The sequence below is a fragment of the Artemia sp. Qi Xiang Cuo genome, chromosome 5, assembly GCF_049724085.1.
Source record: "Artemia sp. Qi Xiang Cuo chromosome 5, ASM4972408v1, whole genome shotgun sequence".
NCBI classification, from domain to species: domain Eukaryota; kingdom Metazoa; phylum Arthropoda; class Branchiopoda; order Anostraca; family Artemiidae; genus Artemia; species Artemia sp. Qi Xiang Cuo.
The window spans coordinates 41026115-41043257 of NC_142798.1; positions in this window are offsets into that span (position 1 = coordinate 41026115).

Below are 17143 nucleotides of genomic sequence, written 5' to 3' on the forward strand. Positions count from 1 at the left end.
AGGGACCGTATGCAATATATAACAACAAAAGCAGCTGGTACGCGATGAAGCTTGACGAATCAGCCTTATCAGGAAAGCTATCCGACAATGGGCTAAAGCTAGAAATTAGAAGTGTTGATACCCACTTTAAACGACACTCCTTCCTTATTGTTCTATCTTTAAAAGATTACCTTTAATCTGATCTTTCTTGGCAAAATAATCAGAGATGTCCCTCGATCCTTTACGGCTTTCCGCCATCATTCTTTGTTTCTTCTCTGTTCTATATTCATGCCCTGATTTTTTTTTTTTCCGATCCATTTTAAATGCGTTTCCGTCTAACTGGTCTAACACACAGAGCAAAAATACTCCGAAGGCAGTGGCAGGGTCGCTTGCGCCTAGCCTCCCGCCGGTTGGATCTAACCACCCGCGCAACTCCCCAAAGACATGCGTTTCTCGTAAGCATTCACAAAATGTTTTGCTCGTTTAGCACGTCCCAAAAATAAACCCAATAATCATGATTCGTGCAGTGTCGGATTTGAACTTTAGATAATGTGATAAAAAGAAAGTAAAAAATGACGGCGTATCCGATTTGTTTTTTTAGCGTCGGCCTTAGTTGAATCATTCACAAAAAAAGGGTTGTTTGCACGATGGATGAGAGGGCGCCAGAAAATCTTGGGGGGACCCAGGGCCCCCCGGCCCCCCCTGGATCCGCCGCTGGACGAAACTCTCCCCCACCATCAATTTCGACGACGGAAAGTATGAAGTGGCTCTTGTCGACTGTATTCTCAAAAATACCCATGACATCCTGAGAAAGGATCGTAAATATGAAATAAAATTAGACCCTATGATTGGCCGCCACCACCCTCAGGTGACCAAGAACAAATTCAAAAGATCAACTGGATGGATTATCCATATATTGAATTACCCACCGAGGAGCTCACCTGTATGAATAATGTATGTTGTTATATTAATAAAAGAATTTCCGCTCGTAAAAAAGGAGCTTTTCATTTCAACTATTCAAAGGAGGAGGGCAAGATCTACATTAGTTCACCTATTGCCAGTGAAAAGGTTATTCTCAATGATAACCTAAAGGATGTTCTTGGCTTTAAGCTCAATATAAGCAATGGTAAAAGTGCCGGAAATACTAATTTCATTTTTGCTTACTACCCGCCTGCCTTCTCCACGGCCACTTGTATATTTCTCTACGCCTCATTTGTGGAAACATCTCGGGTTGGTAATTCAAATGTTCCCCTCCTACGAGTTCTTGAACGAAAAACCAATCAAGAGCATATTCACCCCTACAATATAAAGCATCTTCAATATATTCCTGTAAACACTTCCTATTTGGAACTCTGTCAGTTAACATTAAGAACTGAATTGGGTGATCCCATAGCAATTTCAAAAGGTTTGGCTGTGATTACATGTCATTTTAGTCCCATCGTTCAACAACAACAAGATGTCTAATAGAAAAGTGGTATTCACTTGTCCTGATATTGACTGCTATGTTAATACTCTTGGCCCAAGACAACAGGGCAATGGAATGGACTATTACAGAGGTCGTTCGTAAATGTCTGGATACAGTCTTGGCAGTTGGTTTGCTAAGCTGTTTCGCTCTTCACTACCACTGGCTAGAAAATATCTTGTACCGGCTGCGCATGATTTTGCATCCTCTACACTATACGATTGGGGCTCTGACAAGGATTTTAAAAAAAGTGCTACGGAAAATCTTAGATTCAGTGCGGGAACCCTTGGGGAGAGATTAAAACAAAATGGAAAAGGTTTAAAAAGGTCGAGAAACAATGCATCACTCATCAGTCTCCACTCAGGTCGGAAACGAAAGACATCACCACTCCTGTCAAAGAAAAGAAGGAAAAAGCCAACACGTAGTGTAAACAGAAGAAGAAGCCCTAGGAAGAGAATTGTTAGATCGAAACTAGATTTCTTCTCTTAAGATGTCCTACCAACTGCATAAGGATTCTCAAGCTTCAATCACCGCCTCATTGAATCTATTCAATGCTGAAAATGTTGATGTGAGTGTCAAGCATGGATACTATGAACAATTTTATCCTCAACAACCCCTCTCCGATAATATCCGCTTTCAAATTTATTCCAATGAAGACTACTTTATGGACATGTCTTCAAAATTTATAGATTTACAAATGAAAGTACGGAAATCATATAATACAATGCCAATTTGGGCTGATGGAATATCCTATGAAAGTTGTATATTACATAATTTATTTCGTCAAATCAGTGTCTACATCAATGGAACGCTGGTGAGCACAAGCAACAATCTCTCAAATTATACAAGCTATATGCAATTAATGTTGATGAAACCCAATTCATACAAGGAATTGAGTTACGCCTCCAATGTATATGAAAATATTACTAATACTGATAGTACAGGTGAATTTGAAAATGCTACAACTAGCGAATTATATCTAGTTGGAAAAATATATCATGAAATATTTAATATACCCTAATGGCTGCCGCCCAATGTTAAAGTGTATATAAAATTGACGTTTGCACCATCCAATTTCATATTGAGAAAAGATCTTGCTGCCAATCCGGATGTAAGCCTCTCCCTCACCTCGGCAATACTTCATGTACGCAAACAACAAGTCATGAGTTCTGTTGCTTTGGCAGTGGAAAAACTTAGAGCCAATGGAAATAATATTAAACTACTTGTTCATCATAAAATCACCAATCAACGACATATTGCCATGGGGTCACGCACATTCACCGATTCATCCTTTATCAATGGCAAAATTCCGTCAAAACTCGCTTTAGCATTTGTAAAAATCGCCAGTGCAATAGGATCGTTGACTGAATGCCCACATAAATTCGAGATGTTTAGACTTTCATCTCTTGTTTGCAAAGTAAATGGCATCCCACTCTACAATATATCCTTTGATAAATCCTATAGAACATTGTATGAGTTGACCATGCAAACCCTAGATCATGATTCGCAACTATTTGAAAATGGTATAACCGAAGAAATGTTTGCTAAAACACATGGTATCATTGCACTAGATTTGTCTGGCACACAGGATATGAGTATAGTACGTACGGGAAGTGTGCGTTTAGAGTGTACATTTGCCGACCCATTGGCTGAGAGTATTGCACTAATCTCACTAAATCAATATGAAACCTATTGGGAAGTCACTCCCGAAAGCAGTTTTCTACTAGACTTGGCGCCATGAACACCAGTCAAATAATCAATGTATTTAATATGAATCCCTACATGTCCCAGCACAAATCCTATTGTCTGCTCTCGGACTTTCTAAGAAAAATTCAAAGTGCAAACAATAGCTTAATTATTGTTAATAGCAGTCCATCGACTGTGCTGACGGGCCATTGGTTGTGCATCTTTCAAACAATGAAGACGATTGAATTTTTTGATCCTCTTGGTCTACCCTATACACTTTACACACCCCACATCAGCAACTATATTGAGAGCAGTGGGAAAACTATTATTCAAAATCGGAAGAGGGTGCAGGATCTAATGACTAAAAGCTATGGCTTCCATGCACTACTATATTTTGTGTTCCGATGTCGCGGCTATACTTACAAGCAGTTTCTCCACATTTATGGTGACAATCCACGTCTGAACGACTTTCAAGTGGAAAATATCCTCTCAGACCTATACAGTATTGATTTCAGTGCCCTAAGAGTAAAGTGCGTAAAAAATGTTTTTGAATTTGTTTATTAATAAAATGCATTAATATACAACAATGTCTTTAAATCTTCACTTTAGATTTCTTCTTCTTCGATGTATAGGCAACTATCGTGAACCACTAATGCCGGTAAATCATTTGGATTCACTGTATATTGATCTTGATTAAATGCAAAGTCAGGGTCACATTTTCTACAGTACAATGTAACTTCACTCTTGTCATATCTCTTTGTATAGTCAATGATACTATTTGCATTCATATTATGAAATTCACGAGTTTCAATCTGTCTATTTGAAGCAATATCGCATACAGTGTTTTCAAATGGTGAATCACATTCGGTAACTGCCGAAGAAAAATCATTTGGCTTATAGTCATAATATACAGTGTCATCAAAACGATGACGTAGAAACCAAATTATCTTATTATCCCAACAGTTGAATCGTAGACCTGAATCCTCTTCCCAGAATAATTTAAATCCACGACGATACAAATCTTGTAAAAATTAACTAAAATCACGCTTGGGATTCTTTCCAATCATAGCGGGTTAAGTATTCTCCCACTGATCACATTTATCATAGTGACAATTGGAGCAGAGGTGTCCTCTAGGGTGAGAGTCACACACCTCTTCAAGACATGAATTACATACTTTAATTTGTACTGCATAGCCTCTATGTAATTTATAAGGATTAAATAATTTACAATTTTAACTATAGTCGTCAATAATTGTACAATTCTCACATTGAGTCCAACTGCCAAGAGTGTACATGCACAGTGGACATGTATAGAACATTTTTTTTTTTTTGGTTTCCGATGTCAACTCTCTCACAGCTGAAACGAAACTGATCGTTCCTGCCAACGGATAAATTCAAGGTGGAGGAATGGGGGAGGAGTAGCTCTGTGACGTTACCTCTTTCGAAGGAGGAGCCATCTACATTGAATCCATTGGCAATGTTTTCAAAAGTATATCCACGATATGATTCTGCTTTGTTCCAATTAATATATCAATAAATTGAGTATAAGCATTTGAGTCACATCTTAAAAGTTTCATACAATAGTTCAATGGGGGAGAATCAGTCCTCATTATATTGTCAAGTGTTCCCTGACGAGAGAATATCCTGCGTTGAAGAGATAACTCGAGAAAATCATCATCCAAAATCAAATGTTTTTCCATAAATACTAGATTTGATCTAATTCTCTCTTTCTCAAATTTATTCATTTTTCAATCCTTTCACTCTGACTGCTGACTCTATTCTGACCCTGATTCGTTAGCTCTAACCTAACCTGACCAGAAAAGAATGGGAACATTTTCGATTTCGAAACAATTTTATTGAATAATTACAACAACAATAATACTAAGCATGTACAATTAGCGATACAGTTTATTGTCTTCAATATGTTTCACTAATGCACTTAAAGCACATTGAAGTCTATTCACATGTGCTATATCAACTTTAGCAGCGAAACATAATTGATCCTCCATTTTAAATTTGCTCAAGGATATCACATATCTTGCATACACTTCATCCTATTCCAGACAAAACTCTGATCCTCTCGTGATTTCCACCGCAATGTTTGGTGCTCTAGTATTATTGCCATCAACTCCACTAATAACTTCTAATGGAGTCAACATTCCACTCGCTATCATCAACACACAAATATATCCAAATGAGTAAAGTCAAACTATTCTTCTTCTCACCCCTGTGAATTCTATTCACAGACTAATAGAAACTATAGCAAAAATCCTTTCCTTATATTCTCTGCAATCCTCTCCCACTAATATGTAACCAGCCTTTTGATTGGCTTAGAAGGAGACACGTGATCCTGTTTTCTATTCTTGGATCATAACATTCTCCCCTAGCGTGCACTTGGACGAACAATAACAACAATAGCAAATAAATCGACCTTGAAACATCCATCAAAGTGAGAAAAGTCCTGTTTTTTCATTCTCACTGACAAAAACCATAAAACAGACATAAATTACTGTTGACATCCATGAAAAACATCAAATAAATTGACCAACACTCATAACCGTCCAAGAAACATCCATCAGTGTGAGAAAAATCATGTTTGTTCATTCTCACTGACAAAACCATAAAACAGACATAAATTACCGTTGACATCAAAGAAAAACATCAAATAAATTGACCAACACTCATAGCCGTCCAAGAAACATCCATCAATGTGAGAAAAATCCTGTTTTTTCAAGTGAGAAAAATCCTGTTTTTTCATTCTCACTGACAAAAACCATAAGAACATGCATAAATTATGTAAAAAAGTTGTAGGTGGCAGCAGGGGTGAATCGTGGGACTAGCACCCCCTTTCTACTAATATCCAGATAGAAATTATATTTTTGAGGAGGACACTCCCCCACAACCCTCAGGGCAAGGGTTTTAAGTTATGCCTTAAGGGCATATAAGAACGATGTTGGCACAATGTATTATTTATTATTTTTTTCCTTTAGACCAGGGCACTTCGTATCGAAGAATATGTCGTAGAAACTTGTCGAAAAGGGCTCATTCAATCGGAAATTGGAGTGGCTTGTACCCTTTTTAATAGTCGAAAGTAATTGGAAGGCAACTAATACTCCTTCCACGCCCACCATTTCCGAAAACACATCCAATCAAAATTTTGAGAGAGGTATTTTGTTCAGTGTAGTTGATTTCCAGATAGAAATTATATTTTTGAGGAGGACACTCCCCCACAGCCCTCAGGGCAAGCGTTGTAAGTTATGCCCTGGGGGCATATAAAATTTTTATAGAAAGCGTTGTTATAAAAACTTCTAAAATGGCTCATTCGAATGGAAACTCAAAGGGCTAGTGACCTTTTTAATTGTCGAAAGTGATTGGAGGGCAGCTAATCCCCCTCTCACGCCCACCTTTTCCCCAAACATATCCAATCAAAATTTTTGAGATAGCCATATTCTGTTCAACGTAGTTGAAATTTCTGGAAATTAGGTCTTTTAGGATGCCCTCAGGGCTAGGGTTGCAAGTTAGCTCTGGGACATATAAGGTTTTTATAGAAAGCGTTGTCGTAGAAACTTCAAAAAGGGCTCGTTCGATTGGAAATTGAAATGGATAGTACTCTTTTTAATAGTCGAAAGTGAGAAAAAGGCAACTAACACCCCTGTCACGCCCAACATTCCCCCAAACACATCCAATCAAATTTTGAGATAGCCATTTTGTTCCACTCAGCTGAAAGTTCTGGAAATTACACCTTAGAGCAGGATACTCCCCCACAGTCTTCAGGGCAAGGGTTAAAAGTTATGCCCTGAGGGCATATAAGGTTTTTATAGAAAGCTTTGTCGTAGAAACTTCACAAAAGACTCATTCGATTGGGAATTTAAATTGCTAGTGCCCTTTTTAATAGTTGAAAGTGGTTGGAAGGCAACTAACACCCCTTCCATACCCGCCATTTCCCCAAACACATCCAATCAAAATTTTGAGATAGCAATTTTTTTCAGCGTAGTTGATTTCCAGATAGAAATTATATTTTTGAGGTGGACAATCCCCCACAGCCGTCAGGGCAAGGGCTGTAAGTTATGCTCTGGGGACATATAAGGGTTTTATAGAAAGCGTTGTCGTAGAAACTTCAAAAAAGGCTCATTCGATTGGAAATTAAAAGGGCTAGTGACCTTTTCAATAGTCAAAAGTGATTGGAAGGCAACTAACACCCCTTCCACGCCCAACATTTCTCCAACCACATCCAATCAAAATTTTGAAATAGCCATTTTGTTCCACTCTGTTGAAAGTTCTGTAAATTATACCTTTGAGCAGGAAACTCACCCCACAGTCTTCAGGGCAAGGGTTATAAGTTATGCCCTGGGGGAATATACGGTTTTACTGAAATCTTTGTCGTAGAAACTTGAAAAAGGGCTCATTCGATTGGAAATTCAAAGGACTAGTGCCCTTTTTAACAGTCTCAAAAGTGATTTGAGGGCAACTAACCCCCCTCTCAAGCCCACTTTTTCCCCAAACACATCCAATAAAAATTTTTAGATAGCCATTTTATTCAACGTAGTTGAAAGTTTTGGAAAATGGGTCTTTAACGATGACAACCCCTCCCCCCCCCCCCACAAGCCTCACAGCAAGGGTTGTAAGTTATGCCCTGGGGACATATAAGGCTTTTATTGAAAGCGATGTTGTAGAAACTTCAAAAAGGGCTCATTCAATTAGAAATTCAAAGGCCTAGTGCCCTTTTTAATAGTTAAAAGTGATTGAAGGGCAACTAACACCCCTCTCACGCTCATCATTTCCCCAAACACCTCCAATCAAAATTTCGAGATATCCATTTTGTTCAACATAGTTGAAAGTTCTGGAGATAAGGTCATTTAGGATGATAACCCCCTCAGAACCTTCAATGCAAGGGTTGTAAGTTATGCCCTGGGGGCAAATAATGTTTATATAGAAACTTCTTGTAGAAATTTCAAAAAGGGCTCATTTGATTGGAAATTGAAAGGGCTAGTGCCCTTTCTAATAGTCGAAAAATGCAAAGGTTGTAAGTTTTGCCTTGGGTATAAGGTTTTATAGATAGCCTTGTCGTAAAAAAAAAATCAAAAGAGGATCATTCAATTGGAAATCGAGATGGCTAGTGCCCTTTTTAATAGTCGAAAGTGATTGAAGGGTAACTCACCCCGTCTCATGCCCACCATTCCCCCAAACACATCCAATCAAAATTTTAAGATAGCCATTTTATTCAACGTAGTAGAAAGTCCTGGAAATTAGGTCTTTGAGGAAGAACCCCCCCCCTCCCTCCCCCAGCCCTCAGGACAAGGGTTGTAAGTTATGCCCTGGTGGAATATAGGACTTTTATTGAAAGCATTGTCGTAGAAACTTCAAAAGGGCTCATTTGATTGGAAATTAAAAGGGCTAGTGTCTTTTTTAATAGTTGAAAGTTATTGGAGAGCAACTAACGCCCCTCTCACGCCCACCATTTCCTCAAACATATCTAATCAAAATTTTAAATAGCCATTTTGTTTAACTTAGTTGAAAGTTCTGGAAATTACGTCTTTGAGGATGACAACCCCCCTAACAGCCCTTAGGTAAGGGTTGTAATGGTCCCCCTGGGGACATAAAAGGTGTTTTTAGAAAGTGTTGCCCCTAGAAAATCCAAAAGGACTCATTCGATTGGGAATCGAAAGGCTGAGTGCCCTTTTCAATAGTCGAAAGTGATTGGAAGGTTTGTAATTTTAATAGGCAGCGTAATCGCGCTGCCTAAGTAAAGAACGATGTTGTAATAATGTATTATTATTTTTTATTTCCATACCAGGGCACCTTGTATCGAAGGAGTTGTTGTAGAATCTTCGAAAAGGGGTAATTCGATTGGGAAACTGATTGTGTGTGTTTCTGTAATTGTGTGTGTTATTGTGTGACTGTGTGTGTCATTGTGTCGTTGTGTGTGTGTGTTTGTGTGATTGTGTGTGTAATTGTTCGTGTGACTGTGTGGGTGATTTTGTGATTATGTGTATGTGATTGTGTGTGTTATTGTGTGTGTGATTGTGCGATTGTGTTTGTGATTGTGTGATTGGGATTGTGTGTCTGAGATTGTGATTGTGTGTGTGTGATTGTGATTGTGTGTCTGTGATTGTGATTATGTGTCTTCGATTGTGTGTGTATCTTCGATTTTGTGTGTGTGTGTCTGTGATTGTGTGTCTGTGTCTGTGAATTTTTGTGTGTGCATGTGATAGTGTGTATGTGTGTTTCCATGATTGTGTGTGTGTGTGTGTGTGTCTGTTATTGTGAGTGTTTGTGTCTGTGATTGTGTGTGTGTGTGTCTGTGATTGTGTGTGTGTGTCTGTGATTGTGTGTCTGTGATTGTGTGTCTGTGATTATGTATTTGTCTGTGATTGTGTTTGTGTGTGTCTGTGATTGTGTGTGTGCTATTGTGTGATTGTGTGTGTGTGATTGTGTGATTGAGTGTGTGTTTGATTGTGGGATTGTGTGTGTGTGATTTTGGGTTTGATTGTGTGTGTGTGATTGTGTGTGTGTTATTGTGTGTGTGTGTGATTGTGTGTGTGTGATTGTGTGTATGTGTGATTGTGTGATTTTGTCTCTGTGATTGCGTGATTATGTGTGTGTGACAGTGTGAGTGTGTGTTTGATTGTGTGTTTGTGGGTGTGTGTGTGATTGTGTTTGTGTGATTATGTGTGTGTGACTGTGTGATTGTGTGTTTGATTGTGGGTGTGTGATTGTCTGTCATTGTTTGTGTGATTGTGTGTGTGATTGTGTGATAGTGTGTGTGTGATTCTGTGATTGTGTGTGTGTGATTGTGTGATTGTGTCTGTGATTGTGTCTGTGATTGTGTGATTGTGTGATTGTTTCTGTGATTGTTTGATTGTGTTTGTGATTGTATGACTGTGTCTCTGATTGTGTGATTGTGTCTGTTATTGTGTGATTGTGTCTGTGATTGTGGCTGTGATTGTGTGATTGTATCTGTGATTTTGTGTGTGTGTGCCTGTGATTGTTTGTGTATGTGTCTGTGATTGTGTGTGTCTGTGATTGTGTGTGTGATTGTGATTGTGTTTCTGTGGTTGTTATTGTGTGTCTGTGATTGTGATTGTTTGTCTGTGATTGTGATTGTGTGTTTGCGATTGTGTGTGTGTCTGAGATTGTGTGTGTGTGTGTGTGTGTGTCTGTGATTGTGTTTGTCTATGTGTGTGATTATTTGTGTGTTTGTCTGTGATTGTGTGTATGTTTGTGATTGCGTGTCTGTGTCTGTGATTGTGTGTGTGTGTGTCTGTGATTGTGTGTGTGTCTTTGATTATATGTGTATGATTGTGATTGTGTGACTGTGTGTGTGTGTGATTGTGTGTGTGTGTTATTGTGTGTGTGTATGTGTGATTGTGTGTGGGTAATTGTGTGATTATGTGTGTGTGATTGTGTAATTGTGTATCTGTGAATGCGTGCGTTTGATTGTGTGTGTGTGATTGTTTGTATGTGATTGTGTGTGTGATTGTGTTTGTGATTGTGTGATTGTGTGTCTGTGATTCTGTGATTGTGTGTCTGACTGTGTGATTGTGTCTGTGATTGTTTGATTGTGTCTATGATTGTGTGATTGTGTCTGTGATTGTGTGATTGTATCTGTGATTGTGTTATTGCTTCTGTGATTTTGGTATTGTGTCTGTGATTGTGTCTGTGATTGTTTGATTGTGTCTGCTATTGTGTGATTGTGAGTGTGATTGTGTGTATATCTGTGATTGTGTGTGTGTGTCTGTGTGTGTGTGATTGTGTGTTTTTTGTGTGTGATTGTATGATTGTGTATGTGATTGTGTTATTGTGGGATTGTGTGTGTGATTGTGTGTTTGATTGTTAGTGTGATTGTGTGTTTGAGAATGTGTGATTGTGTGTGTATTATTGTGTGTGTGATTGTATGATTGTTTGTGTTTTATTGTGTGTGTGATTTTGTGATTGTGTGTCTTTGATTATGATTGTGTGTCTGTGATTGTGATTGTGTGTCTGTGGTTGTGATTGTGTGTCTACGATTGTGTGTGTGTGTCTGTGATTGCGTGTCTGTGTGTCTGTGATTGTTTGTGGGTGTGCCTGTGATTGTGTGTGTGTCTGTGATTGTGTGTGTGTGTGTGTCTGTGATTGTGTGTGTGTCTTTGATTATGTGTGTGTGTGACTGTGTGTGTGATTGTGTGTGTGTGATTGTGTGATTTTGTGTGTGTGTTTTTGTGTGTGTGATTGTGTGAGTGTGTTTGTGTGATTGTGTGTGTGTGATTGTGTTTGTGTGGTTGTGATTGTGTGATTGTGTCTGTGATTGTGTGATTGTGTCTGTGACATTGTGATTGTGTCTGTGATTGTGTGATTACGTCTTTAATTGTGTAATTGTGTCTGTGATAGTTTGATTGTGTCTGTGATTGTTTGATTGTGTCTGTGATTGTGTGATTGTGTCTGTGATTGTGTTATTGGGTCTGTTATTGTGTGATTGTGTCTGTGATTGTGTGATTGTGTCTATGATTGTGTTATTGGGTCTGTGATTTTTTGAGTCTGTCTTTGATTTTGTGATTGTGTCTGTGATTGTGTGATTATGTCTGTGATTGTGTGATTTTGTCTGTGATTGTGTGACTTTGTCTGTGATTGTGTGATTGTGTATGTGATTGTGTGATTGTGTCTGTGATTGTGTGACTGTATCTGTGATTGTGTGATTGTGTCTGTGATTGTGTGAAAACCCTTCTATTGAGACAAAATTTAGCTATAGACTAAGCTATGTAGAAGGTTGGGGAATTAAAGATTGAAACAGAAGTTACCCCAAAAATATGATTCATAAATAAATTGTAAATTATTACCTATAGTGGGGGGGGATAGGGGGCTATTATTTTTAAATGATAATACCTCATTTTTTTTTATTGAAAGCAGGGATGCCAAAAAGATAATTATTTGTTTTCATTTAAAGAGGAGACAGAATAAAATGATATCAAATTCACTGGGAAACCATTGAAATATTTTGATAGACCCAGGCCCCTCATTGGGACTTGTTCATTGTTTTGGGTATTTCGTGATTTCTCATAGGCTACTGGCCGAATTTGGCTTTTGTGTGTGCTCCCTTTTAATTAGATTCGTTGGATCTTATTGAATGTCACGGCGAATCTATGACTCAGTTTTCCAATAATTTAAGGTATATCTGAATATTTTCGACATTTTTGTTGTTGTTTTTGTACCCCTTTACTCGTATCCTCAATTTTTTTTCAATCACACAATCAAAGACACAGTCACAAATCACAGACACAATTACACAATCAAAGATACAATCACAGACGCAATCACACAATCACAGGCACAATCACAGACATAATCACACAATCACTGACATAATCACGCAATCACAGACACAATCACACAATCACATAGACAATCACACAATCACAGATACAATCACCAAATCACAGACACAATCATACAATCACATACACAATTACAGACACAATCACACAATTACAGACACAATCACAAAATCACAGACACAATCGCGCAATCACAGACACAATCACACAAAAACAGATACAATCACACAATCACAGACACAATCACACAATCACAGACACAATCACAGACACAATAACACAATCACAGACACAATCACACAATCACAGACACAATCACACAATCACAGACACAATCAAAGACAAATACAATCAAACAATCATAGACACAATCACAGACACAATCACACACACAATCACACACACAACATCACACAATCACACACACACAATCACAAACAAACAACCAAACAATCACACACACACAATCTAACAATCACACACACGCACAATCACACAGTCACACACACACAATCACACATTCACACACGCACAATCACACACATACAATCACACACACAAAATCACAAAATCACACACACAATCACACAATCACACATATAAAATCACACAATCAAATACACACAATCACACAAACAAAATCACACAATCATACACACACAATCACACGCATAACACAAATAATCTCACAATCTCAGACACACACACACACAATCAAAGACACACACACACAATCACAGACATAATAACCCCTGGCAAGATTCCCTCCCCCTGGCAGCCCACCCAGGATTCCAAGCATTCTAATATTTCTTCTATATTGACAGGATTCCTAACCAAAATTTTGGTATATTTTTATTCAGGAAGATCCCTTAGATTTCCATGACCAGGTCTAATATGAATGACACCAGTGTATAACACAAGCTAGACTAAAAGGACCCTTTGGGGGAATCCCCCAGGCACGGCACACACACGAGTGCTGTGTAATAACGGTGGCGAGTCACCTTAAGCAAGGATACCTAATGAGGGAGGATTGAAGATCATCTTGCGAGAAGAGTAGATGGCCAAACCGTTAAAAAGTATACTTATGCTCTAGAGCGAAATGGCGCGGTGAAAATGTTTTCACACTGGCACGAGCCCTCCATATGATACCAACCGTAACCCCCGAGGACATTTTCAATCCTTTTCGCTCCAAAAATAAGCTAACATATCCCATTAAACATTATATTTTTGAAAACAGAGAAGTTGCCCCACTTTCTTTACTGCTGTTTGATACTCTAAGCATTTCACCTAACAATACCAGACTATTACTGTCCCTGTGACTCACCTCTGACATCATCCCATCTCCCCAAATCACTTTTCAGACATTTCTTGTTAAAAGTTTTATTTCAAGCTATTCATTCGGGTTTTCAAAAGCAATTCACGCCACAGTACCACACTATAACTACTCTCTAGCATCCCTTTGTCATCGCCTCATCTCCCCCAAAAAACTTTTCAGACAGTTCTTGTTTAAAATTTTAACTTCAAGTCATTCATTTGGGTTTTTGCAAGCAATTCACACCACGGTACCACACTATAGCTACTATCTAGCACCCCTCTGTAATCGCCCCATCTCCACCAAAACACTTTTCAGACATTTCTTGCTAAAAGTTTTACTTCAATGTCATTCATTTAAGATGCAAAAGCAATTCACTCCATAGTACTACACTACATCTACTCTTTAGCCCCACAAACACAATCTTAAAGCAGAGACAGTATCCTATCAAGATGGTATCCCGAGGGGGGGGGGCCCAGGGAGTTATTATATTTAAGTGACAGTGCCTTGTTTTTTTTTGTTTTTTTTTTAAGCAGGGATGCCAAAAAGTTTACAAAAATTAACAAGATATTCATGAGTTATACTTGTTACAGCACTTCTATAGTTTTATCGTCCAAAGGGAAAGGGACACGTGCGTCCAACCCGTTTTTTTTCTTATTGATGACACGAGTTTACTTTGAAAACATTCATTGATAAGTGCCAGGCACATTCAGAATAAAACGAATTGGTGTGACGAAAGCGATATCAACATCCCCACTTAACGTTGCTCTCGAGTGACAATGGCGCCCTTGGTCCAGTGCCCAAGTTACATTAAAAGGCCAGGTCACAATAAAAGCTTTCAATTTGGGAGGTTCATGGAGGAGTCTTTGACAGTGTTGTGACCTCAGGGTACTACATGTTGCAACGTTCTTACGTATCTACAGTAGACCCCGGCGGATCGATCGACGCCACCGACGAGAGGCCTGGTTGACCGCCGCCGAAGTGTCGCAACGCCACCTGCGTGCCGATGGCGAGCCACTGCCGGCAAAGGCGGTGGCGTTTGGTCGACTTTAGATTAATTTTGCGGCAATTCATTATTGCGTCAACCGCAAAGTCGGAGCTTTTCCTTCTCGTGTGGTTTAGTATTTCGATTTTCCTGATTAGAAATCAAGCAGGGCTTGCACTATTCCGGATTTTCGGGTATTTCCCCGAAAATCTATGCACCACCCCGAAAAAAAATTTGGTTCCCCGAATCCCCGAAAATCACGAAATCACAGTGCCACCCCTAGCGATTTGTCACCAGTGACTTTCCCTGCCAAATATTACTTTGCATACCATAATTCTTCACTACTCTCTTGTTCGTTAATTTTCGTCTCTTTTGTTACTTTGCATAAAAACATGACAGATGCAATATGCAATTGCAAATATTGCAATATACACAGTTCTTCATATGTTGACGAAAAAATTATCGTATTTATGAAGTGAGTTTAAATAATTTCGAGTGTAGTTTCCCAATCGCTATTTCTTACATCATTCGTAGTCAAGGATTTTATTTTCAAGATTTATAGAATTATAGAACGCATTCACTACTATACAGCTTCAGCCTTCAGTTGGAATTTGAAATTGAGAGCCGACAGATCGTTTCTACAGCTGAATTGTAAGTTTGCAGAGTTTTTTTTCTTTTGCTGTTTTTAAATAAGATTTTCTTTGTGTTTAAAACTCAATTGTTGAACGCCTGATAGAAAATACAATCTTCTTTCTGAAAAATTTTTACCCCCCCCCCCCCCCCCACAAAAAAACCCTTCCATTGAGATAAAAATTAGCTATAGACTAGGCTATGTACAAGGTTGGGGAATTAAAGATTGAAACAGAACCTACCCCAAAAATATGATTCATAAATAAATTGTAAATTATTGCCTATAGTGGGGGTGATAAGGGGCTATCATTTTAAAATGATAATACCTCATTTTTTTTTAATTGAAAGCAGGGATGCCAAGAGATAATTTTTTTTCATTTGAAGTGGAGACGGAAGAAAATGATATCAAATTCCCTGCTAAACCATTGAAATATTTTGATAGACCCAGGGTCCCCCATTGGGAATTGTTTATTGTCTTTCGTATTGTGCGATTTTTCATAGGCTTCTGGCCTAATTTGGGTTTTGTGTGTGCTCCCTTTTAATTAGATTCTTTGGATCTTATTGAATGCCACGGCGAATCTATGACTCAGTTTTCCAATTATTTGAGGTATATCCGAATAATTTCGACATTTTTGTTGTTTTCATTGTACCCCTTTACCCGTACCCTCAATATTTTTTTTAAGAAACACTAAGCTGTTTAACGTTATTTTGCGTATTTTTTTTTAACCATATAGTGACCTAGTTAATTATTAAGTAAATTATTTTTCTAATGTAATGCTCGGACGGTATCCTATCAAGGTGGTATCCAGAAGGGGGGGAGGGTAGGGAGGTATTAAATTTAAATGATAATATCTCGAAATTTTTTTCGAGATATTATCTCGAAATCAAAGCTTAAACTCAAAGCTTAAACTCAATAACTGATACTAAGTGTCCTAACATTTTGCTTGGATTAAAAGTGACGAACTAGGAAGAAAATCCCAACATCTTCCTGGAGCTACTTCAGTGTGCACATTATTTCATTTAATTACATTTAAAACGGATCAGCTTTTCATTTTTTACCTAAGAAAATAGCTGGCACTTCGTTTTTCTTCATACTGAATAAACCATTAAGTGTTTTTTGTTTCATTGTAATTGAAGTGTTCTCATGTGAAGTGTTCATGATGTTTTTTTCAATTTGATAAATTTACTCCTTTTAGATGCAGTTTATAATTTGACGGATATTAGGTATTTATGAGTTTATAATTTGGAATGAATCCCCAAAAGAAAAAATGAATAATATCTAAAAGAGCAGCCAAAAGCAATAGAAAAGTAGCAGTTGAGCCTTAGTCTACATGACAAATATTCTATAAAGAAGCCAAAAAAAAACTTTAAAATGCTTTTTTTTTAATTGTGATTAAAACCAGTTTTTAATACAAGGAAGGCTTTTTAGGAATCCAAAAGAGCAAAAAAAAAGAATCAATATCAAAGTCGCCCATTTCAACTGTTTTAAAAGTGACAAAACAGATACAGGCAAAGGGCATTATGAAGAAATTAAGCTTCTAAGTTCAAACTTATTTTCAAAGTTTTTACCCAGATAACTGACGAATTTTGTGATACACTATTTGAAGTTTTGTACGCAGCAATGCTCGATAAAAAAAACTAATAATTTTGATAATTATTTATGTTAAGAATACATAGCTAATAGATACTTCAACTACTCGTATTACGCAAGGGTTCTGAAACACCACAACCATTTCGTTTCCACCAGATTTCTACCTCTCTTGATGAGTAACGAAGAAGAC